General features: G+C 39.5%; 1 pseudogene; it reads right to left on the reverse strand.

Annotated features, from left to right (window-relative positions):
- Positions 1 to 968: 968 nt before the first annotated feature.
- Positions 969 to 14186, reverse strand: LOC127411131 (olfactomedin-4-like; annotated as a pseudogene).
- Between the last annotated feature and the right edge of the window lie 3807 nt (positions 14187 to 17993).

The raw sequence follows: 17993 nt of genomic DNA on the forward strand, positions 1-17993 counted from the left end.
GCAAGCACTCACAGACATCTGATCAGGCAAGTAGAACTGGATAAATGAATTGTAATGTAAGGAGTATGTAAATGTGTGACTTCATATCCAATAAAGTCTCCTGACAACTCGTAATAATATTGTACAACTTGGCTTATACAAAAAGGGATGACTTTTGTTCCAATAGAGACCAACCTATCAACAAACAGAATTTCAAATCAAGACAATACAGGTATCACATTTTATCTAGCCTCCTGTCCAACACTTAATTTCATGCCATTTAATGTTTACGTTTCATTTCATAAAATAAATTCTAACTTCATGACATAATATTAAAGTAAATTTAACTTTATCATTTCAGTTAATACAGTAACTTTTACTTTCAAATCTGACATATATGGTACTCAAACTTTTGATACTCAAAGCACGATGACGGTAACAATCAACGGACATTTTTATTTTATTTTTTTATCATGAATGGGTAATTTTGAGTAGAAAATGAATTTCAGACTTCACAAAAGAAGAAGTTACCAAACAAAACAAAATCAACATTAAAGATGGATTCAATCAACTTGTAAACAGTGAAAACATGCCAGCTTATTAATTATTCAAGCTTGGAGCATGCTGGGAACACCAGCTTCAAAAAGTTAAGTAAAATTTACTTCTTATATTTACCAGTGAAATGTACTTAAATTAGTGAATAACTACTGTAGAACAAGGTTTTCTACTGTAGGGTTGATACATGATGACATATTGTAAAGATAACAAGCAAACATAAATAATATTTACTTACAAGCTAGAGCATTCATTTTTAAATTGAGTTCAAATGTAAAATTTACTTTAAATTTACTTATTCAATGTAGAAAATAATTAATACTTTCTGTTATATTTACTTTACAACAAAATCAGTTTTTTTCAGTGTACTATTAATAGTAAACTTCTAGTAAATTAGCACAGCTCTACAATGTGTAAGACAACATGAAGGAAATCTGAAATAGTTTGATGCTTCATTAGAATTTAATATCAGGATTCAGCAATAAAATTGTTCTATTTCAATTTCCACAAAATAAAAAGTATTAAATTGTCATCAAATCAAAAACCAATTCTGAATGCAGTAGATTATCTAGGCATCTCTGAATTTCACATTGTAACTAACATAATAAACGTTGTTGTACATGTAAAGCTTCTGATCGGTGGGGTTGTAGTCCAGGTACACATAGAAGTCCTGGAACTTCTCAAAGTGAATGCTAACATGGCTTTCCTCATTTTTGGTGGTGTCAAAGGTGTAGAAAATTTCCTCGGTTTGAGTATCTACTGATCTGGTTGCGTGCAGGACTCCACAAATCATGAAGACATTTGTGACAGACTGTTTGAATACGCTCGTCTGCCAAACCTCCTCTAATGCAAACAACTCCTCGTCTATCTTCCCCAAGACTAGTTTACCATTTGACTCCTCTGTTGCATGAGTTACCCACAACCCAGTCTCATCGGCTGCAAAGTCCAAGTTCTGATTGGGTGAATAGTGGTAGGAGAATCGGGTCGTTGCCTTCGGAACAGCCTTGTACTCCACTGTTTTGCTGGTCATGTTGTACTTTGCCATGATAAAAGGGCTTCTGAACTGATAGTATAGGGTATTGGCCCACACTATGTAATTGTTTCCAATGCCTCGCCGATCATATTTATTTACTACATACAACTCATGTGTACTAAAGCCCTGTCTCATGATCAGTTTATAGTAGTCAGCATAGTGTCTGATTCTGCTGACCAGAGTGTCTTTAAAACCCGAGTACCAGTTCATATTCTCGGAGACAGGCAAAGGCTTGGAGTCTTTACCCCATCCTCCATATTTATAACCTGCATTCAGGTCTGCGTTTAGCTGGCTGATGAGTGGTTTTCCAATCCTGAGAATACCTCCATGCTGACAAGACCCTGTAAATGGCAGCGAAAGTAATGTTTTAAGCGTGTTTTTTTTTTTTTTTTTTTTAATAAACTGTATGCAAACCAGCTCACTGCAGTAACTAGTTTTGTATTTATATATGTGCGTTTCTTCAACTTCAGGCACTTTTAGCACTGTGGATTTCTAGAAAGTAAAGTATTGTTAAAACATTTTTCACACTCTCACTAGTTCATTTAATTTGTCTACTAACAGTGTTCATCAGTGTGTGTTCATGCATCACAGGAGATTTATGTCATTCAAGTCATGAAAATTCATTTCCAGCACATCTCAAATTCTGTATAGTGTTTAACAGAATTCTGTAATGGAAATGATGCTAATGGAAAGATTCTTTTGTCTTGTGAAGGATAATTTCATAGCTAACATTTTAATCAAATTAAATTATATTTTCACACTTTTTGCATAATTTGGCAAAATTTCATCTTGAATGGAAATGACAGCCAATAAAAAGTGGTAATTTGTCTGATTTTTCTTTGTTTTGTCTCATATTTCATCTCATGCTTTTCACTGACACTTTTGTCCACTTGATTAAACAAGTACACTAACTTCTGAACAAATTTTATTAGGGGGAAAATTGTCTGGTGTGGTGGAAATGACATTTTAAAAGTACCAGAAATATTTAATGAAGAAGGCCTGGTGAAAAGTTTCCAGTTCAGTTTTTAAGAGACCTTAATATGTATACATGTACTATACTATGTGTAAGGGATACTCCACAGCTAGGTGTGCATGAAAATGATTTTAATGCACGATGTGGAGGCGAAGCAGAGTACTGTATATTCAAATTGTTTAACACACACCTAGCCGTGGATTTTCCCACTTATACCATGGTCACTTGCCAGCATTTATTAATTACAGCTGTCATAGATTTTTACTGTGCAAATTTCGACTGAAAGAATAAAAGTAATGGTCAACTTTATTTACGGGTCATTAGATCTAGAGTTCTGCCCATTCTGAATCAGACACAGAGATAAAGTAGTGCGATAATATCACATTTATTTTAATGAATTAAATAAAAAGCTGAATGAATAATTGGAAAAATGGATGTGGAGTTTTTTGGAGACCACACACTCTTTAAAAACTGAATTTAAATACTCAATCCAGAAATAATATATTGTTGAAGGGTTGGCACTCCTCAGAACATGTAATAATAATTCCCATTCTTTAATGTGCTTCGCCTCCATGTCATGCATTAAAATGTTAACATTATTATCTTTAATTTACAGCTGATTTTGCACATCATGTCAGATTGTCTGCTAAGTGTTTGTTAAATGTCTACACTGTAGTTCTCTAAAGGACTGCATCTTAAGTTCAAGAGGGTGAAAAGATGAAATATTTTGTCTTAATATTAACAGACAATATTGAAACAGTAGCTTACATATTTGTGCACTGGAGAAGTCGTCCTTATCATCCTGACATTTCTCCAGTTTCTTTTGAAGTTTGGCAAACTCGATGCGAATCACTTCCAAGTTGCGTTTATCGTAGCTCTCCAATTGGTCAACAATTAAACTCATATTCCGAATCTTAAAGAAAAAGTTGAAAAAATGTTAATAATTTGCACTCATATCATTCTAAACCCGAAAGACGTTGTACAAAATGTTCATGTGACCACAACTGTCAAGATGCAAAAAAGGACAACAACAACAAAAACAAAAAAACATAAAAGTAGTATACCATATTTCAAGTTTCTGAGGTCATTAGAGAGCTTTGTGTGAGGAACAGAGCAGTGCCAGAAATGAATTTTTCCAAAGGGCAATAATTGCCCCCTGGGTTTAATCAGTTTTTACATTTATGAGGGCTTAAAAAAAAATTTATTCTTATATTTAAGTACTTACATTTAATCAATCAATGCACATACATTCTTTGTTGGAATAATTAGACTGAGAATATTACCTCTTATCCATAAAATTAAATCAACATCAAATCATATTTTATGTGATATTAACTAATAATTATGCTTTGAATAGAATATTAAGAACTATATCAGATAATATAAATAAAACAGAAACTGAGGCATTTATAGACTGCACATTTTGAGTTTCAGGGGCATTTTTGCCACAAGCCCCCCTTAAGTCCCCTGGAACGGAGTGAAATTAAAGTTGATATTCACTGATCGTCTTCCCTCTGCAAACAAAGCTATCGTATGACTTCAGAAGACTTGGAATATAAGGCACAAATCGTATGGACAACAATTATGATACTTTAATGGTGTTTTGCTCCTTGACACAGATGGTCACTACAACTATCGAAAAATTGAAAAAATCTGTATAAAGAACAAAAGTTCAAAATGTATTTTGTGTTCACAGAAATAATAACAGCATACAGAACTGTCATTTTTTTTTTTTTGTGAAGAGAAAAATAGATAGCACACAAGTACTTTGATGAAATGTTTTCTAAAAACCGAGGACACGCATACCTCTATGTACAGACTCTCAAAGGCTGGTGATGAAGAGTTCAGAGATGTCTTCAGTTGTGTGACCAGAACCTCAAATTATCTCAGCTCGATCCTTAGGAGCTCAAACTCCAGTTTAATGTACTGGTTCAAGTTCAAGTTGAAGTGTTTTTTTTATTGTCGTTCAACCATATACAGTTAGTACAGTACACAGCGAAACGAGACAATGTTCCTCCAGGACCATGGTGCTACATAAAACAACATAGGACAAACACAGAACCACATGAGACTACACAGACTGAATAAGACCTGCACATTCCTACATAAAGTGCATGTGCAAACGTGTGCAAAAAGTACAGGACAGTACAATAATTACTAAAAAGGAAACAGGACAATAGGCACAGTAAGAGACAGTGAGACACAGTGCAGCGCCGACCAGTACACATTTCTAATCTGAGTAGTGCAAAAAGATGACACTTTCTAAAAATGCTGAATGTAAACATAACATACTATGAAATAGTGTTCTATGGACATAGCAGTTATTGAGGTAGCAGCCAGGTATAAAGTGACAATGAATTAAGTGCAACTCTGGACATGTGCAAAAGTTGGATGGTGTACAGCTGTGTGTGTGTGTGTCAGTCCAGTCTCTGAGTATTGAGGAATCTGATGGCTTGGGGGAAGAAGCTGTTACACAGTCTGGCCGCGAGGGCCCGAATGTTTCGGTACCTCTTGCCAGACGGCAGGGGGGTGAAGAGTTTGTGTGAGGGGTGTGTGGGGTCATCCACAATGCTGGTTGCTTTGCGGATGCAGCGTGTGGTGTAAATGTCTTTGTGGTGGGAAGAGAGACCCCGATGATCTTCTCAGCTGTCCTCACTATCCTCAGTAGGGCTTTGCGGTCCGAAATGGTGCAAGTCCCAAACCAGACAGTGATGTAGCTGCTCAGGATGCTGTCAATAGCCCCTCTATTGAATGTGGTGAGGATGGGGGGTGGGAGATGTGCTTTTCTCAGCCTTTGAAGAAAGTAAAGAAGCTGCTGGGCTTTCTTGGTAATGGAGTTGGTGTTAAGGGACCAGATGAGGTTCTCCGCCAGGTGAACACCAAGGAATTCGGTGCTCTTGACGATCTCCACAGAGGAGCCGTCGATATTCAGCGGAGAGTGGTCACTCTGTGCTCTCCTGAAGTCAACAACAATCTCTTTTGTTTTGTCCACATCCAGAGACAGGTTGTTGGCTCTGCACCAGTTTGTCAGCCGCTGCACTTCCTCTCTGTATGCTGACTCATCATTCTTGCTGATGAGACCCACCACGGTCGTGTCATCTGCGAACTTGATGATGTGGTTCGAGCTGTGCATTGCTGCACAGTCGTGAGTCAGCAAAGTGAACAGCAGTGGACTGAGCACACAGCTCTGGGGGGCCCCAGTGCTCAGTGTGGTGGCGGTGGAGATGCTGTTCCCGATCCGGACTGACTGAGGTCTCCCAGTCAGGAATCCCAGGATCCAGTTGCAGAAGGAGGTGTCCAGGCCCAGCAGGTTCAGCTTTCCAATCAGATGCTGAGGAATGATTGTGTTGAATGCTGAGCTGAAGTCTATGAACAGCACTCGAACGTATGAGTCCTTTTTATCCAGGTGGGTGAGGGCCAGATGGTTGGGTTGATACGCGAACTGCAGTGGGTCTAGTGAGGGGGGCAGCTGGGTCTTGATGTGCCTCATGACGAGCCTCTCGAAGCACTTCATGATGACGGGTGTGAGTGTGACGGGACGGTAGTCATTGAGGCAGGACACTGAAGACTTCTTCGGCACGGGGATGATGGTGGTGGTCTTGAAGCATGTTGGAACGATGGCGCTGCTCAGAGAGATGTTGAAGATGTCAGTAAGAACATCTGCCAGCTGGTCTGCACATCCTCTGAGCACTCTGCCAGGAATGTTGTCTGGTCCAGCAGCCTTCCGTGGGTTGACTCTACGTAGAGTTTTCCTCACATCAGCCGTGGTGAGACATAGCACCTGGTCGTTGGGAGGAGGGGTGGTCTTCCTCGCTGCCACGTCCTGCACCTCAAACCAAGTCGTTCAGCGCATCTGGAAGGGAGGCATCATTGTCACAGGCAACTGATGTTGTCCTGTAGTTGGTGATGGCCTGGATGCCCTGCCACATGCGCCGCGTGTCGTCGCTGTCCTGGAAGTGACTGTGGATTCTCTGGGCATGTGCGTGCTTTGCCTCTCTGATGGCCCAGGACAGTTTGGCCCTCGCTGTTCTTAGGGCCACCTTGTCGCCTGCTCTGAAGGCGGAGTCCCGGGTCCTCAGCAGCACGCGCACCTCTGCAGTCATCCACGGCTTCTGGTTGGAGCGTGTGGTGATGGTCTTGGAGAAAGTGACATCATCAATACACTTGCTGATGTAGCTGGTCACTGATGCTGCGTATTCCTCCAAGTTGGTAGAGTCTGTATGCTGGGATTAGCATAACAGAGATGTGGTCTGAGTAGCCGAGGTGGGGGTGGGGCACCGCCCGGTATGCGCCTGGGATGTTTGTGTAAACAAGATCCAGCGTGTTCGCCCCTCTCATTGCAAAGTCCACATACTGATGGAATTTAGGGAGCACTGTCTTGAGATTCGCATGGTTGAAATCTCCGGCGACAATAAACAGTCCGTCAGGGTGAGCATTCTGCAGTTCACAGAGCGCTTCCTTAGCATTAGCACTGGGGTAATGTAAACTCCGGTTATAATGACAGTGGTGAATTCCCGTGATAAATATAAAGGTCTGCATCTAACAGTCACAAACTCCACCAGCGATGAGCAGTAGTTAGAGACTAGCATAGAGTTCTTGCACCATTCCGTGTTGATGTAAACACACAAGCCACCACTGCGAGTCTTACCGCACAGAGCTGCATTTCTATTGGCACAAAACGAGGCGAGCCCGTCTAGCTGAATGGCGGCATCCGGAACTCTGTCGCTGAGCCACGTCTCAGTGAAAACAAAGACACAGCAGTCTCTAAACTCACGCCGCGTAGTCTGCTGGAGTCAGATGTAGTCCAGTTTATTGTCCAGGGAGCAAACATTTGAGAGCAGGATAGACGGGAGAGCCGGCTGGCTAGGGTTTGTTTTTAGCCTAGCATGGACCCCCGCCCTCTTGCCGCGCTTCCGCTTCCTTGCACACCGCTTACGACGTCCCCTCCCCTGGCCACCAGCATCAGGCGACGCCGAGGACTGGAGGCCTGGTCTCCGCAGCAAGCCGAGGTCGCGTAGCTTCTCCTGCAGGTCATCATGCAGCTTGGTTGTTGCATGATTCTTGTATTTGAGCAGTTTCTGGCGATGGTAAACACGAACACCGGATGCTGTCCATGTGCTGTAAAAGTCGGGCTAAGAAACAAAAAATAGCACCTTTCTGGATCCGGAGTGGCCGCTGCTTGCTACCGCGCCACCATCTAGGTCTGGTCCGCTCTCCAGAATCTCCACACGAGCAGTCAAGTTGGAGAGCTCTCTGAAGAGGATGACCAGTTAACCCTGGAGACTTTCCACCTGATGAGTTAAAAAACAGAAATGTGCACAAATCTCCCTTTTGTGTGATGAAATAAGAGACATTTATAGACCAGACACAGACTATAAAGACTGTAAATCACACTTCTGCTGTTGTTTATACATTTACTAAATTGTCAAATTTCCAACTTATGCCAATATTTTTTACATAGCGTTGGGCCTTTGCTGCTAAATTTCAATGATATATATATATTTATTTTTTTTACCCATTTTTTTGTTGGTTTCAAACACATTAAAATTCAAATCATCATATTTTTGTAATATATGTTGGGTAAACAAATGAACACAATAAAACCATGCGCATACATTCCGAAAAGGGTTTACAGTTCACTGAAAACCCTAATAAGTTGACTCTACTCAACTAATTGAGTTAACTTGTTCCCTCAATTGAATTGAGTTATGACGTCTCCAAAACGTAATGCCGCTTAGTAATTTATTATCCAATAAATATTAATCAATCCTAGAGAACATATGATGGACATGAGAAAAGTATGAAAAGGATTTACCTTGAGGGTTCATAAATCTACAAGGATCTGAGAGTCCTAGTTGAGAAGAATTATTAATTACTACATTGGCTGATTTGGATGGGATGATTTTTTTAGTGGAAGACCTGTCTATTGAAACATCCTGCACTAGGTTAAAGTCGCCGCCAATTATTATATAATGGTCGGCGTCTCCAAAACTTAACTTGGTGTTCATATAGAATGAACTTAACAATTTAAGTGAAGATCACTAGATGCAAGTAGACTTAAATCAGATTTGCTATTTAAATATTGTTGTTTCTACTTAATTATAGTTGAATGGATTCAAATTAAGATAATAAAATAACAGCTCAAATAAAGAAGATTATAACCAATTCTAGCACAAAATGAAGATAAATAAGCATTTTATTCCCCATGTGGGGGAATTATCAGCATAGAAATCAAAACAAGCACAGTACAGTAGCCTATATAAATTTTTTTTTTCAATGAATGTTCTGTATTCTTAATATTAAATAAATCCCTTAAAATATTTCAAAAAATATATCTGGCCATCTAAAATCAATTAATAGCCAAATCTCTCTCTGCTGCATGCATGAACACACTGCTTGGGCGTGTTTGGACTAAATGTCATTTTATGTGGCCCAAATTATTTTATTTTAAACATTTAATAATTACTCTATAATTACCTAATTATTTTATTTTAATTATTTGTTTTAATTACAGATCTGCTTCTCGGTCATAACCCGGCAGCATCAAATCTGTATTAATGCATCATATCTAACAATAATTCAGTGAAGACTTGGAAACAACTGAGAAATTAACTTTTTACCTCAATATTTTTTCTTGCATCTGGATTAATCAATTTGTGCATGTATACATAGTAATTATAGTTGTCTAAAAGGTTTTCATGTCACAGAAGGCTTCATCCTCAACATGTATTAAGGCAAAGAAATGTGTGATGCAGCAGTTTCCTTCAGAATCAAAGCACGTGCTCAACACGTTCAACAAAAAATAGAGAAGCCTAATTTGTGGGGCAACAGGAAAAGGTGTAATTCCAAAAATGTACTGTGATAAACCATTTAGACTTTTGGTTTCATGAAAAAAAAAAAAATGATTGGAACAAAATTAACCGGTTATTAACATTCCCATTTTCGATTACAGTCGGCAAAAAAAAAACAAAAAAACATTCGTTTGTTTTTGGTTTTCGGATTTCGTTTCCGTTCCTTGAAACATTTTCAGTCCCTGGTTTCTTGGATGTCAGGAAAATAAAACAATGTCAGTCAATAATCAGGAAGTTTTATATAATAAATAGATCTTAACCTCAAATATGTTTTTCCTGATTTTATATTTTAACCTAGATTTTGACATGAAATCTAAAAAAAACAAAACAAAAAAAAATCATAAAAGCTGACATGGCATTAAAAGCAAAATTTATATTAAAATTAAAGTTTTAAAATCTCTCATTGACTTTCATTGTTCACCACTGAAAATGTACTGGATACTGATGGCATTATCATAACATTTGTGTACATAATAAACTGCGATTGTTCTTTTTATCTAGTCAAATCTTGCGTGAGGTGAGGAGTAAAGGAGGGCTTTCTTGGAGGAACCACAGTGTTTTCTTTTTCCCAGACTTTGCAAACTCAACGGGAATGAGACGTGGTCGCTTCAAGGAATGCGGTAAACTTTTGCATCAACGGAGGGTCGCTTTTGCACTGATATTCCCGACCAGGTTGAGATTGTATGCTGGGGATGGCCGTGGAACATTTGCATGCCCACAGCAAGCGATGTCCTCCGTGGGGTTGGTGGGGTGAGTGGGTCGTGTTGTGGTGCTCACATTGCGGCCGGGTGGACCCGGCTCACTGAGCATTTGTTTGAATGTTTGGAGGTTCTGCGTGCTCCTTTTGTGCTGGTTCCGCCTGGCGGCTGGAGTTTGTGTTGTGGAGCGGCACACCTTTCTTGACGGTTTTGTGGATGGGTCTACACGCTCTTTGTGCTTATTCCACCTATCGGCTGAAGTTTATTTGTGGAGTATTTCTGGCAAAGTCATTGGAGTGAGTAAGTTATTTGCTTGCACTCATTATTTGCAGCCGAATGGGCCGGCTCACTGAATATCTGCTTGACAGTTTGAGGAAGCCTATTGGCTGTTGTTTGTTTTATAGATGATCTTTTGCTGTGTAGTTCTGTCTCACAAAATTTGTATAGAAACACCGGACTTGAGCAATCTGACTGAAAAATTGTTGCAGAGGTTCTTGTAGGCGTACATGGACTGTTTGTGTTTGGAGGGATGGACGCCAGTTGGCGCTGTCGTGCGCGGGGTTAATGTACATTTTTTTCTTTTTTCTGTTTGTTTGGTTCTGGGGAATGTTCGGGGTTTGACTGTTGCACTAATGTTGGAATGTGGTCTTTATAATTTTGTTTTTGACACACAATCTATTTTTTTCTATTATGTCAAAATGTCATTTTAATAACATTAACCTTCCCATGTAATGAATGTAATGAAGCCCACCTGCCCACATCACTCGAAAACCTTTTAATTAAAGGATCAAAATTAACTCTGACTAAATCACATAAATTTGCTGGGAATAAAATACCCAAATACATAATGCCCTGTTTGGGCCATTGAAAGGTGCCCGGCTGAAAAGTCAATACTGGGCAGTACGCTGTCAGAGCCAAAGCTTCGGATTTAGACCAATTAACTCTGTATCCCGAGAACTTAGAAAAGGAATTGATAATTCTGTGGAGGCAAGGCATAGATCTAATGTGGTCAGAGATGAATAATAAAATATCATCTGCGTAAAGCAGAAGCTTTTGCACCACACCTCCCGCCATCACCCCTGGAAAATTATCCTCCTTTCTTATCGCGGCTGCTAATGGTTCCAGGGCAAGACAGAACAATAACGGGGAAAGAGGGCAACCCTGCCGGGTGCCGCTATCCAGAATAAAATAATCTGAAATTAATCCATTTGTTTGTACCACCGCCGCTACCTGGTGTCTATAAAATAACTTCATCCAATAAAAGTATTCCTGAACCCGTACATTTCCAGAATCTTAAAAAGATAATCCCATTCTACCAAATCAAATGCCTTTTCGGCATCAAGTGAGATGGCAGCGACCGGAGTCTGATCATTCACCACTGACCACATGATATTGATAAAATGCCTAATGTCATAACTTTATTTAATCGGTTAGCAAGAATTTGACAAAAATTTTACGTCTAGCTGGATCAGGGAAATTGGACATTAACTTTTACACTCGCTTAGATCTTTGTCCTTTTCAAGAATCAGACTGATCCGGGCTTGCGGAATTTAATGATTCCATATAAACTTCTAACAGAAGTGGAGCCAGTTCTGTAGCATAAGATCTAAAAAAATTCAGGGGCAAAGCCATCCGGCCCCGGAGCCTTGCCAGTAGGCAGGGCCTTAATTACCTCGTCAAGCTCCTCCAAGGTTATCTCAGAGTCAAGAGAATTTTTTTGCTCAGTCGTCAGTTTAGGGAGTTCAAGAGGTTCCACAAAGTTTCTAATATCTTCATCAGTAGACGAAGATGTGGAACTGTAGAGATCAAGATAGAATTCTTTAAAAGCATTATTAATATCAATGGGTGAGGTAAATATTTCACCACCAGCAGATTTCACTGAGGGAATGGTAGAAAAAGATTCTCTGTTTTATATATCTAGCCAGAAGTTTTCTTGCTTTGTCCCCTGACTCAAAGTATGACTGTCTTGCCCTGAATAGCCAAAACTCTACCTTCTGCGAAACAATAGTATTATATCTGTATTTCAGTCGGGTCAATTCCCTGAGGCCATCAGACGACATTCGGCACTTCAGCTCTGCCTTGGCACCTTTAATATTTCCTTCCAACTCCACGAGTTCTCGTGCTTTGGATTTTTTTGATGAATGAGGCATACTGTATGATCCGACCCCTAAGAACTGCCTTTAGTGCCTCCCAAGCCACACCCACAGAAGATACTGTGGACCAGTTGGTCTCCATATAAACATTGATTTCAGCCTTTAATGTATCACTTTTGCAAAATCCTGATTTCCAACAAATGTTAAAGCACCAACTATATAATTTCCTTTTCTCCATATGTGGCAACACCTCTAAACTCACCAGGGCATGATCTGAGATTAAGATGTTACCAACTGAGCAATCAACAACAGAGTAAATGAGGGATTTAGATATAAAAAGAAAAAATCTTATGGACTGATGAAAAAAATTTATATTTCCTCCCAGATGGGTTCAAAAGTCTCCACAGGATGTGTAAAAATCTATGTCTTCCAGATATTTGAAGTTGAAATCTCCGGCGACAATAAACAGTCCGTCAGGGTGAGCATTCTGCAGTTCGCTAATAGCACCATACAGTTCACAGAGCGCTTCCTTAGCATTAGCACTGGGGTAATGTAAACTCCGGTTATAATGACAGTGGTGAATTCCCGTGATAAATATAAAGGTCTGCATCTAACAGTCACAAACTCCACCAGCGATGAGCAGTAGTTAGAGACTAGCATAGAGTTCTTGCACCATTCCGTGTTGATGTAAACACACAAGCCACCACTGCGAGTCTTACCGCACAGAGCTGCATTTCTATTGGCACAAAACGAGGCGAGCCCGTCTAGCTGAATGGCGGCATCCGGAACTCTGTCGCTGAGCCACGTCTCAGTGAAAACAAAGACACAGCAGTCTCTAAACTCACGCCGCGTAGTCTGCTGGAGTCAGATGTAGTCCAGTTTATTGTCCAGGGAGCAAACATTTGAGAGCAGGATAGACGGGAGAGCCGGCTGGCTAGGGTTTGTTTTTAGCCTAGCATGGACCCCCGCCCTCTTGCCGCGCTTCCGCTTCCTTGCACACCGCTTACGACGTCCCCTCCCCTGGCCACCAGCATCAGGCGACGCCGAGGACTGGAGGCCTGGTCTCCGCAGCAAGCCGAGGTCGCGTAGCTTCTCCTGCAGGTCATCATGCAGCTTGGTTGTTGCATGATTCTTGTATTTGAGCAGTTTCTGGCGATGGTAAACACGAACACCGGATGCTGTCCATGTGCTGTAAAAGTCGGGCTAAGAAACAAAAAATAGCACCTTTCTGGATCCGGAGTGGCCGCTGCTTGCTACCGCGCCACCATCTAGGTCTGGTCCGCTCTCCAGAATCTCCACACGAGCAGTCAAGTTGGAGAGCTCTCTGAAGAGGATGACCAGTTAACCCTGGAGACTTTCCACCTGATGAGTTAAAAAACAGAAATGTGCACAAATCTCCCTTTTGTGTGATGAAATAAGAGACATTTATAGACCAGACACAGACTATAAAGACTGTAAATCACACTTCTGCTGTTGTTTATACATTTACTAAATTGTCAAATTTCCAACTTATGCCAATATTTTTTACATAGCGTTGGGCCTTTGCTGCTAAATTTCAATGATATATATATATTTATTTTTTTTACTTGCTGGAACACCACTTAAGTTGAAATGTAAATTCTGTGTCCTGAGGTAACACCAGTCGATTAGCCCTGCTTTAGACTAAAAGAGCTATAATGTACCTTGTTGATTTGGAGCTTGACTTCTACAGAAAGTTCATTAGAGGATATCTGCATGTGTTCCACACGGTCTGCTGGGAATGAAGTGTCAGGAAGGAAAACATTACAAACACACTGTCCAAACTCACCAACAGAGCTGTTGATGCTGCCAGAGCCCCAGTCCTCTATTGACTGCAGAACAGAATAGGAAACCCATTTCATTAGCATTGTTAGAACATAAGTAAATGGTCAGCAATTAATCAACACTTAGGTGGGTCAAAAAGACTCTTACCAGCCAGGTAAGCGTAGGGCTGATTAGTGTTAGGACGAGTAGAAGGAGATACATTATGTAGCCATCTTCTTCCAGAATGTGTCCATATGGGCTCAGCTATGGCATTATATACAGCATGTTATCATAACTAATTCAGAACATACTGTATGTCTTATTCCCATGGTAATTGCTGGTGAATATCCAATGAATGCATGATGACGCACCTTCTTAAGACATATGAACACAGTTAATGTTTACTTAAGACTAGTTTGTATTTTCTCGGTGGACTGAATGAGATGAGATGGCCTATTACAGCGAAGACTCCTGAGAGGAAACATTGTATACAGAACCTGGAAAAGCTATCATGGACTACAGTAATAATATGTAATCACAATCACATGACATGTTGGTGTGTTGTAAAATTTGGAATACTGTATAATTCTTCAAGGTGTCATTTATGTTCAGTTGCATAAAACCTTGTTCTTTCTAGCCATGGTATTGTATGTTGGTTTCAAACACATTAAAATTCAAATCATCATATTTTTGTAATATATGTTGGGTAAACAAATGAACACAATAAAACCATGCGCATACATTCCGAAAAGGGTTTACAGTTCACTGAAAACCCTAATAAGTTGACTCTACTCAACTAATTGAGTTAACTTGTTCCCTCAATTGAATTGAGTTATGACGTCTCCAAAACGTAATGCCGCTTAGTAATTTATTATCCAATAAATATTAATCAATCCTAGAGAACATATGATGGACATGAGAAAAGTATGAAAAGGATTTACCTTGAGGGTTCATAAATCTACAAGGATCTGAGAGTCCTAGTTGAGAAGAATTATTAATTACTACATTGGCTGATTTGGATGGGATGATTTTTTTAGTGGAAGACCTGTCTATTGAAACATCCTGCACTAGGTTAAAGTCGCCGCCAATTATTATATAATGGTCGGCGTCTCCAAAACTTAACTTGGTGTTCATATAGAATGAACTTAACAATTTAAGTGAAGATCACTAGATGCAAGTAGACTTAAATCAGATTTGCTATTTAAATATTGTTGTTTCTACTTAATTATAGTTGAATGGATTCAAATTAAGATAATAAAATAACAGCTCAAATAAAGAAGATTATAACCAATTCTAGCACAAAATGAAGATAAATAAGCATTTTATTCCCCATGTGGGGGAATTATCAGCATAGAAATCAAAACAAGCACAGTACAGTAGCCTATATAAATTTTTTTTTTCAATGAATGTTCTGTATTCTTAATATTAAATAAATCCCTTAAAATATTTCAAAAAATATATCTGGCCATCTAAAATCAATTAATAGCCAAATCTCTCTCTGCTGCATGCATGAACACACTGCTTGGGCGTGTTTGGACTAAATGTCATTTTATGTGGCCCAAATTATTTTATTTTAAACATTTAATAATTACTCTATAATTACCTAATTATTTTATTTTAATTATTTGTTTTAATTACAGATCTGCTTCTCGGTCATAACCCGGCAGCATCAAATCTGTATTAATGCATCATATCTAACAATAATTCAGTGAAGACTTGGAAACAACTGAGAAATTAACTTTTTACCTCAATATTTTTTCTTGCATCTGGATTAATCAATTTGTGCATGTATACATAGTAATTATAGTTGTCTAAAAGGTTTTCATGTCACAGAAGGCTTCATCCTCAACATGTATTAAGGCAAAGAAATGTGTGATGCAGCAGTTTCCTTCAGAATCAAAGCACGTGCTCAACACGTTCAACAAAAAATAGAGAAGCCTAATTTGTGGGGCAACAGGAAAAGGTGTAATTCCAAAAATGTACTGTGATAAACCATTTAGACTTTTGGTTTCATGAAAAAAAAAAAAATGATTGGAACAAAATTAACCGGTTATTAACATTCCCATTTTCGATTACAGTCGGCAAAAAAAAAACAAAAAAACATTCGTTTGTTTTTGGTTTTCGGATTTCGTTTCCGTTCCTTGAAACATTTTCAGTCCCTGGTTTCTTGGATGTCAGGAAAATAAAACAATGTCAGTCAATAATCAGGAAGTTTTATATAATAAATAGATCTTAACCTCAAATATGTTTTTCCTGATTTTATATTTTAACCTAGATTTTGACATGAAATCTAAAAAAAACAAAACAAAAAAAAATCATAAAAGCTGACATGGCATTAAAAGCAAAATTTATATTAAAATTAAAGTTTTAAAATCTCTCATTGACTTTCATTGTTCACCACTGAAAATGTACTGGATACTGATGGCATTATCATAACATTTGTGTACATAATAAACTGCGATTGTTCTTTTTATCTAGTCAAATCTTGCGTGAGGTGAGGAGTAAAGGAGGGCTTTCTTGGAGGAACCACAGTGTTTTCTTTTTCCCAGACTTTGCAAACTCAACGGGAATGAGACGTGGTCGCTTCAAGGAATGCGGTAAACTTTTGCATCAACGGAGGGTCGCTTTTGCACTGATATTCCCGACCAGGTTGAGATTGTATGCTGGGGATGGCCGTGGAACATTTGCATGCCCACAGCAAGCGATGTCCTCCGTGGGGTTGGTGGGGTGAGTGGGTCGTGTTGTGGTGCTCACATTGCGGCCGGGTGGACCCGGCTCACTGAGCATTTGTTTGAATGTTTGGAGGTTCTGCGTGCTCCTTTTGTGCTGGTTCCGCCTGGCGGCTGGAGTTTGTGTTGTGGAGCGGCACACCTTTCTTGACGGTTTTGTGGATGGGTCTACACGCTCTTTGTGCTTATTCCACCTATCGGCTGAAGTTTATTTGTGGAGTATTTCTGGCAAAGTCATTGGAGTGAGTAAGTTATTTGCTTGCACTCATTATTTGCAGCCGAATGGGCCGGCTCACTGAATATCTGCTTGACAGTTTGAGGAAGCCTATTGGCTGTTGTTTGTTTTATAGATGATCTTTTGCTGTGTAGTTCTGTCTCACAAAATTTGTATAGAAACACCGGACTTGAGCAATCTGACTGAAAAATTGTTGCAGAGGTTCTTGTAGGCGTACATGGACTGTTTGTGTTTGGAGGGATGGACGCCAGTTGGCGCTGTCGTGCGCGGGGTTAATGTACATTTTTTTCTTTTTTCTGTTTGTTTGGTTCTGGGGAATGTTCGGGGTTTGACTGTTGCACTAATGTTGGAATGTGGTCTTTATAATTTTGTTTTTGACACACAATCTATTTTTTTCTATTATGTCAAAATGTCATTTTAATAACATTAACCTTCCCATGTAATGAATGTAATGAAGCCCACCTGCCCACATCACTCGAAAACCTTTTAATTAAAGGATCAAAATTAACTCTGACTAAATCACATAAATTTGCTGGGAATAAAATACCCAAATACATAATGCCCTGTTTGGGCCATTGAAAGGTGCCCGGCTGAAAAGTCAATACTGGGCAGTACGCTGTCAGAGCCAAAGCTTCGGATTTAGACCAATTAACTCTGTATCCCGAGAACTTAGAAAAGGAATTGATAATTCTGTGGAGGCAAGGCATAGATCTAATGTGGTCAGAGATGAATAATAAAATATCATCTGCGTAAAGCAGAAGCTTTTGCACCACACCTCCCGCCATCACCCCTGGAAAATTATCCTCCTTTCTTATCGCGGCTGCTAATGGTTCCAGGGCAAGACAGAACAATAACGGGGAAAGAGGGCAACCCTGCCGGGTGCCGCTATCCAGAATAAAATAATCTGAAATTAATCCATTTGTTTGTACCACCGCCGCTACCTGGTGTCTATAAAATAACTTCATCCAATAAAAGTATTCCTGAACCCGTACATTTCCAGAATCTTAAAAAGATAATCCCATTCTACCAAATCAAATGCCTTTTCGGCATCAAGTGAGATGGCAG

The sequence above is a fragment of the Myxocyprinus asiaticus genome, chromosome 20, assembly GCF_019703515.2.
Source record: "Myxocyprinus asiaticus isolate MX2 ecotype Aquarium Trade chromosome 20, UBuf_Myxa_2, whole genome shotgun sequence".
NCBI lineage: Eukaryota > Metazoa > Chordata > Actinopteri > Cypriniformes > Catostomidae > Myxocyprinus > Myxocyprinus asiaticus.